Below are 8,833 nucleotides of genomic sequence, written 5' to 3'. Positions count from 1 at the left end.
GGAGCGAACAGGAGAGGAGGACTACGTTTCCCCTCCCATCCCACACATACTCACAGAGCTGCTGTAAAACTAAAAAGCCTTCGCTAATTGTGGCTGCAGACAGCCCAGGACTCCGTGTTGGACTAGACTCCATGCTGGGGCTGCAGCAAGGGAAATGCGGTGCAGGATGGCTTGAATTCAGCTAGACAGTTCACACGAGGCACAAGCAGGATCGGGGAGGGACACAGCTCATCCCTCCTCCTCCGAGCCTGGCAGAAATGTTCTGGAAAAGCAACAAAGCCTGGAGCTGAACAAGCTTGGGCAGGTTGGGAGATTCCTGATGTTAGGGGTGGCTTGAGAGGGTGCCCTGTATTTAAGCTTCACTGGAGCTGCCCTGGCAGGAGGCAGGGGTAGGAGGACACCGAACTTGTGCTTCTTGTGCAGGCCCTCAGAGACCTCCAAGTCTGAACAGCCCAAGAAGAAAATCTGCAGGGAAGCCACACGTAAACCCTGGCTCATTTCAAGAGGCTGGTAGTCTGGAGCGAGGTGCTACTTCCAGGCACTTGACTCTGCTGCTATCACGGGGTATAAAAATGGCAACGGGGCCAGCGACAAACACTGAGCTAAAGCCCAACTGACTTGGGGCACGTTGCACCGGAAACAGTGGCAGCAGACAGTCCAGGAGAGCGTAAGCTCCTGGGGACCCAGCAGCGCACCACGTAACAGGGAAGCACCCGTGCTGCCGCGTAGCTCCCGTGTCACTGCGGCAGGCACATCCAGCCTTAGGCCTTGTTATGTAAAAGATATGGTTAGCCTCAACACTGCTTACAATCCATTTTCAGATCACCGTGGGCCACACCAGAACGATAATTGCAATGGATCACAAGTAACTGGCAAGACACTTAATAGTCTAATTTATTCACTGAGAGGGAGACCGTCAAAGGTACAAAGTCAACTGGGAACCTAAATTCCATTTATGCGTTTGGGAAAAAAGGAAGGGGGCGGGGGGGAAGAATGAAGATGAACAACTTCCCTTCTATAATATCTCATGCCAAATGTGCAATATTGCTGTCCTCTAACATCAACTGTTATTAGTGGGACACCCACAAAACATGCTTTGGGTAATTTGTCTGGCTTGTCTGAGGGCCCAGCCACCGCCCACTGCAGCAGGTACTATAACCTTCTCAGCCAGAGCAGGACCAAGCCTCCGAGCCCTTTCAAGTGCATTTCCCACACGCACCAAAGGGTGTTGCCAGTTCTGATGGGAGAGTTTGTAGAAGCAAGTAGAGCGCAACCAATTTGCAGCAAAACCAGTCACAAACACCCTCTCAAAGCCCAAGCATCTGGGGAGATGGTGAGTTTTTGGAGGTGGGGGAGACCATCTTGGGGGCAAGAAGGATTAAGAGAGTTTGGCAGCCAGTCAGAGCACTGGCATTTAGCAGAGGGGCCAGGGAAGTTTTGTAAGAGGGGAAGGGAGGAAGGTTTTTCTGGGTCAGCCGCATGGAAAAGGTATGCGGCCTTTTTTCCTCAATGTAGTGAAGCTGCTGAGAGAGAAGCAGCCCTCTGCAGCTGCACACTTTGTTAGTCCTAATTTGCAAAGACATCTTCACATAACCATAAACAGATGGGAATTTGCTTCTAGGTCAACTCAGTCCATCCACAGCACCACGGCATTTCCACATACACCATTTTCAAGTGACTACAGACTTAAATTTGACAGGAGATTTAATCCCAGGGTTCAGAAAAGAATACCACTATCGCTTAGCTGTTTAATCTCTTAACAGGAAGGGCTACAGCCAACCTCAGCACAACACCCCTGGAGAAAAAGGATGAACAAGATCCTTATTAGCCGCACTAAACTGCAAACACTATATCCATTAAGAAAACCATCAAAACATACAACAGTCACCGAGTATTTACATTCTCCTGTAATAACTTGTAATGCACTAATAACATAGAGGTACTGTTTAATTTATAGCTATAAAACTAAGCTGAGGAAGTGTGCTTCATCACGCAGTATTACAGCCTCCAACTTGTCATAGCACCCCGGTGAGGCGTTTGTAGCCCCACGCAAAATGCCTGCAGTTGCACACACCAGTGGAATCTCCGTGCAACTTCTGGTCAATACAAACAATCTGTCAACTGGTGTCTCAACCAGGGAAGCGCGGGCTACACTGCAATTTCACAAGAGGCAAGTTGGGTTCTACTGCGGCAATGATCAAATTATACTTATCAGATATGGCGCATGCTGCTGTCATCCTGGTACTCACCCTAAAAGGCTGGTCCGGTATAAACGGAAAATAAGGAATAGACGATTGCTCTTCCCCCCATTCTCCGGCTACACAAGAGTTTCTGACAAACTGTCTGTCTGTAAACACGGCTTTCAGTTCAATGGCTACGTCCGCAGGAGGATCCTCCGACTCCCCGCAAGTCAGACTGATGCCAAAGCTGCAACACAGAACGGCTCGTATTCAGCCGGGAACAAGGAAACATGCCCCAAACACCACCAGTCTCATTTCTCAGCTTGTCAAAGCCATTGATGGTAGGGTGGCACGGTAAGGGTGACAGCTCAGCTTGTTCGGAGAATGCTCCTAAAGCTCAGCAGGGACAAGAACGTGGTTATAGCATATATATATATATATATATATGTATGTGCGTGCATGTGCATAGGTGTGTGTATCTATATATGCCATACATGCCTCCTTTACTCCCAAGTGCAACGTTGAGAAACAGGATCCCTTGAAGAAATGCCCCCTCTATGGGTCAAAGGAGAAATCAGCACGCTATATTTAAAATGATAAAAATAATCCTTTTCCAGAAAGGAGGGATCTGTGTGTAAGCGTGTGGCCTCCCCGCCTCGCCCCCTCCCCGGGCCCAGCGCCCCCGGGGCGGGCAGCCCTGCCCAGCTGTTACCTCTCGGGGTTGAGGTCCACTATGCCCATAACTAAGATCTTCTTTCCCGGCCTCATTCCTCCTTTGATGTGCCCACAGAAGGGGACGATCTGGAAAGTACAGGGGGAGGATGGCGAGGGTCAGCTCGGCAGCGGCGGCGGCCGCCCCTGTGCAGCCGCACGGGGCGGGGAGGGTGGGCTGGGGTGTTGATAAAGGGGTTAAAAAAATGCCCCCCAACAAATAAAACCCCCAAATAAAGGTGAGTTACCAAGCGAGGGAAGTACACATCAGCTTGCACCGGGGATCCCAAGGAATTGTTTAAATGCCCGTCTTCTATTTTCTGCAGGTAAAAAGGAGAGCGCTGAGGCAGGGCTGGCGGGGCCCTCCCGCTCCCCCCGCAGGTGCCCGCCGGGGGGGGTGGGGGCTGCCCTGCCCGTGTGTCGCCCACCCCCAGCGCCAAGCCCGGTCCCGGTCCCCGTCCCCGTCCCGTCCCGGAGCCGCGGGGAGGGGGCCGAGCAGCACTCACCGGCGCGTCCCGTTCGGCCACGGTCCCCGCCATCTTGTGGAAGCGGCGGCGCTGGGGACGGGGCGGGGGCGAGGAAGGGAGGAGGGAGGGGGGGGCTGCGCGGCGGCTCCGGCGGCTAGGGGCAGTGGCGGAGCTGCGGCGGCAGCGGAGCCGGTGCAGAAGTAGGAAGGGGAGGAGGCGGCGGCGGTGGAGGAAGAGGAGGGGAGGTGGCCGGCCCTGCCTCGCCCGGCGGGGAGCCCAGCCCCTGGCCTGAGGGGGAGCCGGGCAGGGCGGGGGCTGCTGCCGCTGCTGCTGGTCCGCTCCGTGGCCTCGGACACGCGGGGCCTCGGGCTCTCGCCGCTCGGAGTCCCTGAGAGCCCCAGCGGGAGGCCCCGTCCGCGGCCTCGCTGAGGAGGGGGCGGCTGGAGCCGGGACGGGGGGTGCTGGTGGTGGGCCCGGGGTGGGCCCTGGCCGGCCTCCAGGCTGGGGGGGGGCGCTGCAGGTGCTGTGTGCTGTGAGAGGGGCTACAGGAGCCCTGTGCCACTTATTTCAGGGGTCACTTTTAGTTTTGAGCTTGGACACCCTGGTGAAGAAGCTGAGACGGGTGTCGGGTAAATCCCCATCTCTCCAGAGGGGAAGCGATGGCTCAGCCCCCCACAATGAGCCGTCACCCCGCTCCCCCCGCCGGTGTGCCCACCCTGTGGCATGGACCCGAGGGGCGTCGAGTCCCTGAGGGCTGGGCTGGGTGGCACGTCTCCCGCTGGAGGGTGCCATGGCCCGTGGTGGCAGGCGGCTGCTGCATGGATTGCAGCCGCTTGGCCAAGTCAAGTCAGGCAGCAGCAGCTCCTTGGAAATCCTCCCCACCAGCCTCCTAACGAGGCACGCTGATTGCATAAGTCGGTCGGCCGGTGACGGAGCAGGGAGCTCCTGTTTACAGGCAGTGTCCGTAGTTATGCAACGTGGCAGCACCTGTGGGTGTCCGGCTCTGCTGAGAGCACGGCGAGGCTCCTGCCGAGGCCACCAGCCCTGTTCGTGGCTGCTGCGCAACACCAGGAATCCCTCGCCTTTACCACAGCAAAGTGACTTGTCCTGGCAAGCATGCTGTAATGACCCTGTTGACGAGTTTAGGGTCCTGGAGGGGAGAATGAGGAAGGCTTTCTTCCTCACCACTGGGGTTTGGTGGCATGAGCATCTCTTTAGCAAGGTGATACAGCGGCTGGGCTTGGCTTGCTGCCTGAAGGACCTTGCACAAGTCGTTTGTCTTTTCATGACTTGTACCTGCGCATTAGTCAGGGTTGGTGAATGTCACTGTCCCTCCTCTGACGCACTGGGGGTGTTAGTGACTTGCATTGAGTAAAATGGAACAGAGTGGAAGGAGCTAAGTCATTGCAATATTTAGGGTTTCAGTGTGATGGTGTGTGTCTGTTGGGAAATCCTTGGAATCAATAGGTGATGCCCTTTGAGAAATCAAGAGCTACTGAGAGTAAGTGCAGATTGTGCAAGTGTTTAGACGCTCAGTTACTTTTTCAGTAGTGCCCACTAATTTGGGGATGTTTTCGTCGCTGGACGCCCAGCTAGAGGTGGCTCATAGAAGTTTATGTTTGTGCATACGGCGCTGCTGGAAGTCATGTACTGGAGTCATGGCTTCTTCAGCTGTACCAACATAGCCACGCATGAAGGCAATGGGCATCCCTCTTGCCCAGGTCTCGGCATACGAAAACCACTGGACTGTTTTTTCATGCCAAAACATTGGGTGTCAGCCATCACCACACAGAAAAGCACCTTCCTCAAATACTGCCAGGAGAGTGCAGTAAAGTGAAACCACCGCACATTAGAAATGGTTGGCTATCAAGTGGTGAGTTGAGTGCACTCACAACTTCGCCACAAAGAGGAACTGGATTTAGCTTGATGGTTTTGTCAGCTCCTGTGTGCTGTGCACCTCGTCAATGCTGATGCCAGCTGCATTATGCATTTTTTTTCTGCAGGCCTGAGAAAGAACAGAAATCACTCTACGCTTTTTATTTTTATTTCATGGTACAGTGTTACACAATGCTTGAAGAACTCTTTTCAGAATGCCTCATCTTTTCCTCTGCTGTACAGGGAGCCACTTTACTGGATAAGATTAAATTTATTTGATGTAAAATCAGGCCAGGCAGTTGCATGTGCCAAAGCATAAATTATTGTGAGGAGAGAGGTCATCATTATGTCTTTGTTTTGTAGCTGGTTTTAATTGAACTTTTTAATTTCAGAATAATTAAATAGCAGAAGACTTGGTGATTTGGCTAGCTGCTTTGCCTTGTGTTTGTCTTTTTTGGCATGTTTTCTGAAGTAGCACAAATGCAACATTTATTTTGTTGGCTATGGAACATGGATTGACTGGAACAACCTGCAGTATGAAGTTAGGATGCGGGAGGACGTTCCCGTGTTTTTAAGGCAGTGGTGGTCTGTGCCTTTCTGTTTCTGTGCCACATTCTCCTTTTGCCCCATGACAGCCCAGGAGGACACTGAAAATCCTGTTTGCACCACAAACAAGGTGAGGCAGCCAGAGCAGGAGCTTTGCCTCTGTGTGCGGCTGTCCTGCCTGTGTGATGGCTGCTCCTGTGGTTTCTCCTAGGGAGGTGTTCTCCGGCAGAAGAGGACTATGTGCCTCCACACTGGCCAGTGGTCTGTGGAGCAGGGCTGCATTTCTCAGCAGCACCATACCTCCCACCCACGCAGAAGCTTCCTCCAGACCCAGCTTCCTACCAGGTTCCCCTCTGCAAAAGGCTGCAGGGCGAGTGCTGCCATCTAAGCTCCTGTGCTTGTTCTTCTGAAGAAGGGAGAGGTCTGAGCCAAATCTGTTCCCTCACTCATGCAGTCCTTGCTAAATCATCTGCACAGACTAGGCCCCGTTCAGTATTTGTACCAGCCCTCTTGATGGTGAAGCTCTTGAGGTTTCATGCTTGAAGGGCCTGAGCTTGCAGACCTTGTGGTAATAGTTGGAGCAACATGATAAATATTTGTGCTCCACTGAAATAATGCTGAGGTACAAGTTCCTGAGCTTGGCTGGTTGGCCATGTACAAACAGCCTTGTGGAAAGGTGTTGTCTTCTCTTTCTGGGTTCGTACAGCCCTTTGCTCAGTGGGAGCCAGGGACTGTTGAAATATTGGGAATTGTATAAAGATTAAAAGGAAGTGGCATGGTGTGAGCACCATTTGGGAACAATTAATGACATGCCCAGCCCAGCCACCAAAGCCATTTCTGAGAACTGGCAAACCCAGAACTTCATCTTAATCCCAGCACCTTGTATCTTGTAGCCTCTCCCTTTGATGATTTTAAAAGGTGTATCTAATTCTTAGCTGGCCTTCACTGGAAAGGAATGCAGCATGATTGCAATTTTGGTGTGGTATAATTACCCTGCCTTTCTTGCCCCATTACCACTGACATTGCCTTCCTCACACCTGGGTTTATAGGCTGACTTGTACAACCTCTCTGGTTTGTTTTGCTTTTCTAATGGTTGGTAGGAAGATGGGAGGGGTTTGCTGGTTTCGTGGAAGCTTCCTTTAGTTTCTGCGTGGCAAGGCACCGAAGTCCTGTTTTCTGTAAGACTCGGAAAAAGCTGAGTAATACAATAAAGGAGAAAGTCTTGGAAAAAGTTTCATTCAGAGGGTGGAGCCAAGCGTGTGATAGTTTGGAGGATTTCCTCCTTTACAGAATTACAGCAGTAAAACTGCAGTGTTGATAAACAATTATTTGGGTTGGGTGGGGTTTTTTATGACCTTTGTAGTTTTGTTACTGCAAATTCTCAGGCAGAGGTCTGGGACACCAAACCCAACCATACATAAATTTGCCCTGGGTGGGTGCCCAAGGCAGGGCTTGGGAGAGGACAGTGCTGGCCGGAGAGCAGAGTGGTAGATGTTGTAGTTGCTCTTTTGCTGCGTGGCTTCAAAGTGTCCCAAGGATGGAGTCACCTGGCACTGTGTAGCGAATCTAAAGTGTGAGGTGCTGTGTACCTGTGGAAATGTTCATAACTCTGCCCTCCCACGCTCACTTGTGGGAAAGAAATGACAGTTATCAGTACAGGCAGTGCTGGGAGGGTGTTTAGCACGCCTGTATGCATTCACAGGCTAGTGCTGTCACATCTTCATGGACAGAGGAGGGAACCCGGTGCCAAGAGCCAGCACCCTCTTCTTGACATTTATTTCATGTGGCTTCCTTGCTTCTTGTTGCCCCCTAAATTATTCTGGGCTGAATCTTGCCCTTAGGGGTTCAAGCTCTGGCCGTGCATGAATCCAGGGGAGAAGTTAATTTTCTGAGGCTCTCAGTAACAGAGATTGTGTAAGTTGGTGTTTAAGGAGATGGTCCTGGTGAGTGAGTCATTTGGTCGCACACAGAACTGCTGCAAACTTCTGGTGCAGAGCACGTGCGCATCAAAAATATTTGTCTTGCAGATTGTTTACTGGAGTCTGCACCAGGAACCAAGGTCATTTACGTAAAGGCATGTCAGATAAGGCATTACTTGCTGGTTGATGACTGTTGGCGTTCAGGATCTTTCAACTCTTCCAGTCCTTTTTACAGAGAATTGATGTCCGAATGCATCAGAGGCTGGTCTTTCCTGCTGTGTCTTGTTTGGTATTATCACATCTCAACAATTTGATAGTGAATCTCATAACATCGGCTCTTTTGTCTTTCAGCTTCAGTTTTGAGGTCTTTGTCATTTCACAAATACCTGGCTTTTACTTTATTCAGGCATTTTAAAATTTTTTTTTTAAGGAGGCAGTTTCTAGCAATTTCAGAATTTGGCTACTTTCCTAAAAACTGAAATCTAGTGGCAAATAAAAAGGACCATTATATACATACATTTTAAAATCTTGTGATTTTCATTCCAAACTCATGATTTTAGTGATGGAGATTCATGACCATGATGCTTTACGCCTACATCACATCTGCCAGACGATGTGGAAGAAGACTGCTAAAGAGCTTTTACACAAAAGTACCAGCATGCCAAAAGCTCTTCTTTCTATGTACATTTTGAATTATTAGTGACTGCTGTTTGTCCTCTTTCTCCCTGTCCCTTAACAAGAGGTGGCCCCCCCCATTTTGGTAAAAGATACACTTCTAATCCTCATCACAGTGGCCTGAGGAGACCTCCAGATGTAGGTTGGGATTGACTGTGAGCGTCACAGACACAGGCATGGGGAATCCAGGGAAAGCCACACACCCCACTGGGCAAGGCACAGTGGCTGAGGGACCTCTATGCTAAGCAGGTGGCAACACCGCGTTGCTGCTGGTTGGAACCCCCGGCTGCTGCTGCCACACTGAACTGCCAACAGAGAAGTGAAGACCGTGCCAGCTGAGCACCGTAAGGCAGAACCAGCACAGGGCACAGCAGTGAAAACAGCTCCGATGCCCAGTTCCCCAGGGCTACAAGAACTCATCATATGTCACAATTTCAGGGAATTATTTGTCTCTCCGGTA

This window comes from Falco rusticolus, chromosome 6 (genome assembly GCF_015220075.1).
Source record: "Falco rusticolus isolate bFalRus1 chromosome 6, bFalRus1.pri, whole genome shotgun sequence".
In the NCBI taxonomy this organism is placed as follows: Eukaryota; Metazoa; Chordata; class Aves; order Falconiformes; family Falconidae; genus Falco; species Falco rusticolus.
The sequence above is the reverse complement of the archived record's forward strand: the minus strand, read 5'-3'. Positions refer to the sequence as shown.